This window comes from Rattus norvegicus, chromosome 2 (genome assembly GCF_021556685.1).
Source record: "Rattus norvegicus strain SHRSP/BbbUtx chromosome 2, alternate assembly SHRSP_T2T, whole genome shotgun sequence".
NCBI classification, from domain to species: domain Eukaryota; kingdom Metazoa; phylum Chordata; class Mammalia; order Rodentia; family Muridae; genus Rattus; species Rattus norvegicus.
Window position 1 is genome coordinate 181,471,837 of NC_141535.1, and position 10,209 is coordinate 181,482,045.

Here is a 10,209-nt window from a genome sequence, read left to right on the forward strand (position 1 = left end):
TACAGCGTGGAATCTAAACGCCGTATTGTCCCCAGCTACTATCTTGCTCTTCTCTTCCATTCCTGTCTCCTCCTCTTCCTTCAAACTTTTCTCCCGCCCATCCTTCCTTCTCCTCCAATGACAGGCCTCATTCCATCTTGTACCTGCCTCACATGTGACATCATCCCACAATATGGTGGGCAGGAAGCAGAGCCCCAAACCTCTGAAGGTGGCTTTCTCCTTTCCCGTGTGTTGCTCCAATCAGACCCACAGACCTTGTGATGACTCCTCCCAATTTGGTTGGTGGTCTTGTACTTCCCCCTTAGGAAATTGTTCTTGGAAATCCATTTTCAGAATCACTTGAGAGCTCAGGAATATCCTAAATGTTTCTCAATTTAATCATACTAATTGGCAGAATTTAGCTTCTTGATACCTCATAGTCTGCATTCTCTACTGGTGAGTTCTGTCCTCTTCAGATTTGAATCTGCAGTGCATGCTCTGCTGGTCCTCAACAGGGAGAGATTTTGCTGTTTGCCAATGCCTGCAGCACATATTCAAAATTTGTCAGAGATTAGGGTTTGTTATTATTACTCTTATGTAAAATGAATTTTAAAACTCTGCCTTCCTCTCTCATCTCTCCAGTTCTTCATGTCTTAGACCTACAGTCTAGAGGATACTGAAATAACTAATGATTCAGTCAGCTCAGCCACTCCCAGCTCTCATTTATGTCTGGCTCCAATGCTACTTTTCTCTCAATACAGGATAAATCTATCAATTGGTTTTGATTTTTGATTCTTCCCTTAGACTTATTGCTAGTATTAGCATCAGGGGCTCTTCATTGGGTTCTTTTAAGACCTTGGTAGTAGGAACCCCAGCCTCCGATCAGAATCCTCAGAAGACTGGAATCAGGTCTTTTGCCATTTCTAGACACTGGTATCTAAAATGAAGATGTCCAGAGGTGACAGAGCAGTTGACTTTCTAAAATGTTTATTGTAATCATAACTATTATTCATCTGTATTTATGCCTCCACATGCCAACATATACCTAGTACTGGAAGCTTCTAGCCTCCATAAAATCTATTCAAGCCCTAGGATATTTTCAGCATCTGAGACTTATATCTGAATAAGCCCACTCCTTCTTAGTTCTTTCTGAGCTCTGGCTGGGTGATTTAAAACTTCTCTACAATATAGCAGATTCAATCTGGGTCCTTTCAGTTTTTTCTGAACTGCTCTGCTTGGCCTCATAATAACTGTGACCTTCTGTTCTACTCTTCTTGCTCCTTCTCATTCTCTGAATTATTCTGTCTTTACCCATGTCTCCATTGTTATCTTCTCAACTACAGAAATTCTAGAGATTAACGTTGAGACACTAGGGTCCTGAGCCCCTAAGGGCAAAAAAGGAGGCCAGTTGTTCAAGGAATTTCAGAGGGTACCTGACCTATGATCCAGATTGCCAAGATTTCCTTTGATCAATCTGTTTCCAAAACACTTAGGAGGATCTTGACACCTCCACCACAAATGAAAACTGTTACAACATATTTGATCATACTGTGAATCCCAAAATTGTGTTACTTACTGAAAAAAAAACCGTGATTTTAGTTGTGAATTGGCTCAGCTTGGGCACATATCTTTAATCCTTCTTGCTGGAATACAGACATATGTAGGTTGATGTCAATATGCAAGTGAGGGCTGGCACCAGTTAGATCAAGGCCATGATTGGATAGTAAAAAATAAGATGGGGACAAAGTTTTTGTAAGGCAGAAGAGAAAAAGAAGGAAGGAGAATCAAGATGGAGATGGAGAAAAATGACCCAGATCTGAGTAGTCTTGAATTGCCAAGGTAGCTGGGATGGATTTCTGTAGGCAAATTTATCTTATCTAGGTCAGCAGTTTATATCCTTATCAATTGGTTGTAAGTTTATTGTGTGGATGTATTGTGGATTGAGAATTTAACATATAAATCTGATTGTTCGGTTATGGTTTGTTGAGTCCTGATTTTAATGGGTTGTTGGGAGTTTCTACTACAACTATTAGGGGACAGGAGTTGGGAATATAAACAAAGCAGTGGCAGAGAGCTATGAAAGGATAGCTGCCACTGAGACTTGGGAACGTCGTAGAGCTGCTGAGATAAATTATTGCTTGCTCTATTTGCCCACCTAGAGCTGGAACTAGCAGGAACCAGACTGCCGGGGTACATGCAGGAACCAGTTCTGCCATTTTTTTATTTTCACCACAACAGACATACCCTTAGTACACACATTTATTTCCAAACACTGAAGGTAAAGTTAGTTTGTAGAAAGAAGCACCTATGTGTAGAGAAAGCGAAAAATCAGAGAAAGAGTAGACAGAAAAGGATATGTTTAACTGTTATGAGAGATTTAAGGGAGGCTATTTAAGGGATCAATGGAGAGAGAAAAGGATAGGGGGCAGTCTTACTGGGACAGTTGTACAGAGAAGAGTTGAAGAGAGAACAAGAGAGACATAGGTAAAGACTGAACAAGCCAGAGAGTGAGAAGGAGCCAGACAATTAAAACTGATTGTGAAAGTATGAGTCCAATTCAGGAAAGGCCAAGAAAAAACAGATTGTGTCAGTTACAATGGAGAGGAGTTTTGAGCCAGAACAAATGAAATCAGGCAGCCAGAGATTAGAAAGAACTAGAAAGTGGTGAGCTTATTCAGTGATAAGTCTCAGAAGCTGAGAACATTCTAAGCCTAGTTTGATTTGAAGGAGGCTAGAAACTTCCAAGACTAGTCCTATGACAGTATATCAAGGCAGACAGATTCAGATACAACAATTAATAGTGCAAATAAAAGTTACTTGTACAGGAATATATTTGAATGTGGCCTGGACTGTCACCTCTGGAGGAAAATATCATTTAAGGCATCTTCAGTTTAGATACTAGTTCCTAGAGACTGTGAAAGACATCACTAGATTCTCCTCTTTCTCAGAGTTTGGATGTGTGGCAGCCACCACTGGTTGTCTGTGTAGTGTCTGTCTGTCTGTCTGTCTGTCTCTCTTTCTCTGGATCTCTCTCTTTGTCAGTCTCTGTCTCTGTCTGTCAGTCTCTGTCTGTTTGTCAGTCTCTGTCTTTCTCTCTGACAGTCTCTCTCTCTCTCTCTCTCTCTCTCTCTCTCTCTCTCTCTCTCTCGCTCTCTGTGAGTCCCTGTCTCTTTCTCAGTCTCTCTCTCTCTCTCTCTCTCTCTCTCTCTCTGTCCTCCCCTCTCTCTGTCAGTCCCCCCTCTGTCAGTCTCTCTGTCAGTTTCTTTCTCTGTCTGTCTCTGTCTCTTTCCATCTCTCTCCCTCTCCATCTCTCTCTCCCTCTCTGTCTCTCTCCCCCTCTCATCTCTCTCTCTGTGTCTCCCTGTCTCTCTGTCTCTCCCTCTCTTTCTGTCTCTCCCTCTCTCTGTCTCTCTGTCTCTCCATCTCTCTGTCTCTACCCCGCCCCCTCTCTTTCTCTCTCTTTGTAGCTTTCTGTGTGCAGTTTCCAGTTTGGTTTTATTGTAATGACTAGTTGCTTTCTCTGGTAGCAGAATATTTTTCTGGCTAAAAACACCTGTTGTCCTGCTATGTAGTACAAATTCTTTTTGGATCTGGCAAGTCACCCATAAAATCACTTCTCCCCTCTACCTCTCTAAAAAATTTTTACACCTGTCCCATTGTGTGACAGAGACTACATGAGCAAAGCCCATGTTTCCTGCCCAGGGGTTCTTAGTTCTCCCATAAGAAGCGACTTCTACCATATAGGTGCTTGCTCCTGAGAGCTAAGAAAAGAATAATTTAGATTCTGCAAAGGGGGACGGGGAAAGTTTCACAGTGATCATCTATAAGCATTTTAAATTTCAGATTAGAAACAGGGGATCTTACTATCGAGGCCCCCAAAGCACCAGATACAAAGTCACTGATGCTCATAGTTTGCAATAAGTCTAATGGAGGAATAAAAAATCAAAATCAATTGGTTTATCCAATTTTGAGGGATAAGCAAAATTGGAGCAAGACATACAGGAGAGCTAGGAACTGCAGAGCTGATTGAATCACTGTAATTATTTCTATGTCCTCTAGGCTGTAGGGACTCTCTAAGACATGTCAAACTGGAGAGATGAGAGATGTATCTGGAATTTTACATTTCACTTTACCTAAGGGCAAACATCCCAAACCCTACTCTTTGATAACTGTTGAATATATGCTGCAGCCCTTGGCAAACAGAATACTCTCTCCCTTTTCAGGACCAGCAGAGCAAGCACTGAAGTTCCAAGTCTGAAGAGGTCAGAATTCACCTGTTGAGAATGCAGGCTATGAGTTATTGATGAGCCGAATCTTGCCAATTAAAGTGACTGAATTGAGGAGTGTTTAGGATATTCCTAAACCATACTATTAAGTCAATCTGGTAAAGGATTGCTAAACATGCCAAGATATCCATTTCCCCCGAGGTACCAGCAGTGGTGTAGAATAGAGGTTATTACGTAGTTTGATATACATATATACAATATTATATTAGTATAGCTTTCATATAGAATAGAGTTTACTTAGAGCATGGGAAGGGGAGTAGAGTAGGGATGAGATGGGAGTAGAGGCAGAGAGAAAAAGAAAAAGAGAGAGAGAGAGAGAGAGAGAGAGAGAGAGAGGAAGAAGGAGGAGGAGGGGGAGGATGAAGAAGTAGAGGAAGAGGAGGGAGAAGAGGAGGGGGAAGAGGAGGGGGAAGAGGAGGGGGAAGAGGAGGGGGAAGAGGAGGGGGAAGAAGAAGAGGGGGAGGAAGAAAAAGAGGAAGAAAAAGAGGAAGAAAAAAGAGGAATAAAAAGAAGGCCAGCCAGGGATACAATGGAGCAGGGCCCAAGGGGAGAAAGGAAGAAGGAGCTTCAGGGGAAATGACCCTGTACCACAGCTCTCTGAACCCAGATCCCTGAGAGAACTGGTCTCCCAGGAGTGTTGACACATATGAAAGCACAGGTGAGACCACCACTTTTGCTCAGAGGGACCTTCCCAGATACAGGAATGGAGGAGCCGTCTGGGACAGGATCCTTCCAGTTTCTGTCTGGGCCCGGAACTGACCCTGTGCCACAGCTCTGTGTACCCAAATCCTGCCAGGAGAAAGCTGATCTCCCAGCAGTGCTAACACATAGGCTTAGAGGAGGGTCAAGCCACTGTAAGAGACAACAAGACCAGCTAACACCAGAGATAACCAGATGGTGAGAGGCAAGAGTTAGAACTTAAGCAACCGAAACTGAGACCACTTGGCATCATCACGACCTAGTTCTCCCACCACAGAAAGCCCTGCATACCCCAACACAGCAGAAAAGCAAGATTCTGACTTAAAATCACATCTCATGATGATGTTAGATGACATTAAGAAGGACATAAAGAAATACAGGACAATACAGGTAAACAGGTAGAAGCCCTTAAAGAGGAAACACAAAAATCCCTTAAAGAACTACTGGAAAAAACAACCAAGCATGAGAAGGAAATGAACAAAACCATCTAGGATCTAAGTATGGAAATAGAAACAATAAGGAAATCACAAAGGGAGACAACCCTGGAGATAGAAAACCTAGGAAAGAGAGCTCGGGTCATAAACCCAATCACTACCAACAGCATACAAGAAATAGAAGAGAGAATCTCAGAGGCAGAAGAAACCATAGAAAACATTGACACAACAGTCAAAATGCAAAACACAAAAAGCACCTAATCCAAAACATCCCAGAAATTTAGGACACAATGAGAAGATCAAACCTAAGGATAATAGGTACAGAAGAGAGCTAAGACTCCCAACTTACAGGGCCAGTAAATATCTTCAACAAAATTATAGAATAAAACTTCTCTAACATAAAGAAAGAGAAGCCCATGAACATACAAGAAGCCTATAGAACTCCAAATAGATTGGACCAGAAAATGTCCAATTCCTCCACTCACATAATAGTCAAAATACCAAACGCAAAAAACAAAGAGAATATTTAAAGCAGTAAGGGAAAAAGGTCAAGTAACATATAAAGGCAGACCAATCATGATTACATCACACTTCCCAACAGAGACTTACATCACATTTCCCAACAGAGAATCTAAAAGACAGAAGATCCTGGACAGATGTCATACAGACCCTAAGAGAACACAGATGCCAGCCCAGGCCAATATATCCAGCAAAACTCTCAATTACCATAGATAGAGAAACCAAGATATTCCATGATAAAACCAAATTTATACAATATTTTTCTACAAATCCATCCCTACAAAGGATAATAGATGGAAAACTCCAACACAAGGAGGGAAACTTCTCCCTAGATAGAGCAAGAAAATAATATTTCAACTAACCCAAAAGAAGATAGCTACACAAACATAATTCCACCTCTAACAACAACAACAACAACAACAACAACAACAACAGTAGCAGCAGCAACAACAACAACAACAAAACAAAAAAAACAAACAAAAAACCCAAGAAACAACAATCATTGGTTCCTAATACCTCTCAACATCAATGGATTCAATTCCCCAATAAAAAGACATAGACCAACAGACTGGATATGTAAATAAGACCCAGCATTTTGCTGAATACAGGAAATGCACCTCAGTGACAAAAACAGACACTACCTAAGAGTAAAAGGCTGGAAGTAATTTTCCAAGCAAATGGTCCAAAGAAACAAGCTGGAGTAGCCATTCTAATATAGAATAAAATTGACTTTCAACCAAAAGTTATTAGAAATGATAAGAAAGGACACTTCAAACTCATCAAAGGAAAAATCCACCAATATTAACTCTCAATTCTAAATATATAAGCTCTAAAATGCAAGGGCACCCACGTTAATAAAAGAAACTTTACTAAAGCTCAAAGCACACACTGCACCACACACAATAATAGTGGAAGATTTCACCATTTCACTCTCATGGATGGATAGTTCATAGAAACAGAAACTAAAGGGAGACACAGAAAAACTAACAGAAGTTATGAACCAAATAGATTTAACAGATATCTATAGAACATTTCATCATGAAACAAAAGATTATATATTTTTTCTCAGCATGTCATGGTACCTTCTCCAAAACTGACAACATAATCAGTCACAAAACAGGCCTCAGCAGATACAAGAGGATAGAAATAATCCCATGCAGCCTATCAGGTCACTATGGACTAGGGCTTGTATTTAATAGCAACAAAAACAACAGAAATCCCACATACACATGGAAGCTGAACAATGCTCTACTCAATGAAAATTTGGTCAAGGAAGAAATAAATTCAAGACTTCTTAGAATTTAATGAAAATGAAGGCACAACACACCCAAAAATATGGGACACAATGAAAGCAGTGCTAAGTGGAAAACTTATTGCTGGATTGTCTCCAAAAAGAAATGAGAGAGCACACACTAGCAGCTTGACAGCACACCTCAAAACTGTAGAACAAAACGAAGCAAAAGATGGCAGGAAATAATCAAACTCAGGGTTGAAATCAATCGAGTTGAAACAAAAAGAACTATATAAAGAATCAACAAAACCAGTAGGTGGTTCTTTGAGAAAATCAACAAAATAATCAACCAGACCCCCCCTCCCCCCACTACCAGAGCTCCTCCCAGCAACTAAACCACCATCTAAAGAGTACACATGAATGGGATAGATGCATGGCTCCAGCTGCATATGTAGCAGAGGATGACCTTTTTGGACATCAATGGAAGAAGAGGCCCTTGGTCCTGTCAAGGCTTGATGTCCCAGTGTAGGTGACTGTCAGTGCAGGGAGGCAGGTGGGAGTGGGTGGTTGGGTGGGGAAGCACACTTGTAGAAGCAGTGGTAGGGGGAATGGAAGAGTGGGTTTCTGGAGGGGAACCTGGTAAACAGGATAACATTTGAAATGCAATAAAAAAATCCAATAAAAGAAAAAAAACTCTGTATAAAAGAGAGATTAGGGAGTCAGGGAGAGTAAGGGACTAAGAGATAGAAAGAGTTCTAGGGACAGGGACAAAACAGCCACTCTATAGTAAACCAGGCCTATCTGGCAATTGTCAGGTACACTTGGGTGGAGCCTAGATAGAATGCTAACAATAAAACTACTCTCATAAACTACTCTCCTACAAATGGACACAGAGAGAGAGAGAGAGAGAGAGAGAGAGAGAGAGAGAGAGAGAGAAAGAGAGAGAGAAAGAGAGAGAGAGAGAGAGATATTCAACATGAATTAACAGCCACAGGGGCCTGGATTGTTTTCTTTAAAACTAATATTGAAGTCTAGACAGAACACTTTAGAGAGACATGTCTTTGATATCATAGAAGAGGCAATTTAGGAGAAACTAAATCTACCGAAAGACTATACATGGACTGACCCAGGGCTCCAACAGCATATGTAGCAGAGAATAACCTTGTTGGGGCACCAGTGGAAGGGGAAGCCCTTGATCCAGCCGAGGTTGGACCCCCAGTGCAGGCGAATATGGGGGGGGTAGTAAGGGGGAGGTATGGGGGGGAATACCTGTATGGGGGGGAGGGGGGGTGGGATGGGATGGGGGGTTTTGGACAGGAGACTGGGAAGGGGAATAACATTTGAAATGTAAATAATGAAATATATCTAATAAAAAATTAAAAAAATACAAAGAAACTTAAATCTAAATGTATCTCCAATTGTATCCTATAGGTTGAATAGTAAACAATTTCTAGTTCTTATTTTCAGGTTCCAGTTTTACATCCAAGGTACCTCAGGCAGAAATGTCAGGGGACCTGGATGCCAAGAACTGGGACTACACACAGAGCAGCAACCAGAAATTCTGCTACAGGTAGAAAACTGGCAACTTCTCTTTTTTTGTTGAGGGAATGGTAGAATATATTACAAGCCCAATGTTCTGATCAAAGTTCACTTGGGTCATGGTGTTTGAGCGTATACCCAAACAGAGTTAATTAAGAAAGCAAAGGTTACCTGTCACTTTACTTGATGTTGCTCAGCTGGGAAAATGGGGTGTGTGTGGGGGGAGGGAGCAATAATGCAAGGGGCCCAGGTGTTTATCGTTTACTGCTGAACCAAGCCTATGGATTCAAAAAGATCATCCTTCAAGATTTCCTCTTTTCTCAAAGTCATTTGATATTTCCAGATGACAGACTTACCCTTCTCTGCTATGTGAGTGGGGTCCAAGGCTCCTTCAGCATTTGTGGACAGAACACAAGGCCTGTGATCAAGGTTCCAAAGTGCGCATTGGCAGATGACCTAGGGGAACTGTGGGAGAATTCCCTCTTCACAGATTGCTGCCTGGTGGTAGCTGGCCAGGAATTCAGGGTTCACAAGGCCATTCTAGCAGCTCACTCTCCAGTTTTCAGAGCCATGTTTGAACATAATTTTATGCAGGAGAGCCTAAAGAACTGAGTTGAGACCATGACCTGGATCCCCAAGTCTTCAAGGAGATGATGGGCTTCATTTACACAGGGAAGGCACCACATCTCTACAACCACTCCATATTCACTGGTTTGTTGGCAGCTCCTGACAAGTATGGCCTGGAAGACTTGAAGGCCATATATGAGGATGTCCTCTGCAGGAAACTCTCTGTGGAGAATGCTGCACACACTCTCATCCTGGCTGACCTCCACAGTACAGAGCAGCTGAAGACTCAGGCCATTTTGTTACAGTTCATGCTTCTTGAGGTCTTTGAGACCTCTGGGTAAAAGTCAATGGTGGACTCCCATCCCCACTTGGTGACTGAAGCATTCCACTCCCCGGCTTCTATAAAGAGTCTTTTCTGTGTCTTCCCTCTGAAACTACTTAAGTGGCCTTTAAGACATGATCAGCTATTACCTACACCTGTCTTCCAATAGCAACAACGTGTGTTGTTCCCAGTGACTCCCGGTTAGACAATGGTATTGCTGGAGCATTTACACTAATACTAGGGGAAGGCAGTGTGGTGTCTCAGGACTTATAATGACTCTAAATAAGTTGGAATGGTGGGTGGGGGAAATGACAGCACTGGAGTCTGGGACACTCTAACTAACATCTATCTTGTTGATGTTCTTGTTTGATTTTAGTCTGATGTCCTGGAATCTGGGATTCAACTTAGGTACCAGCCTGAAATGCTGCCCAAAAGGGTTTCTTCAGAGAAACCTGTCCACATTGCACTAAGGAGAAAAGATGACCAGAGGCTCAGAGCAATGGAGAAGCTAAATATGAATGTTTAGTCTTAAGAGAAGGGAAAGGGAAAGAAGGCTTTGTTTTTTTAAAAACAATCAAGTTTGGTGGTTTGAATATGCATGGCCCATGGGAAGTATCATTCTTAGGAACTGTG

At 41.8% G+C, this 10,209-nt stretch overlaps 1 pseudogene; it reads left to right on the forward strand.

Annotated features, from left to right (window-relative positions):
• The first annotated feature begins 8,650 nt into the window (after positions 1–8,650).
• Positions 8,651–9,745, forward strand: Tdpoz1-ps19 (TD and POZ domain containing 1, pseudogene 19; annotated as a pseudogene).
• Positions 9,746–10,209: the final 464 nt, after the last annotated feature.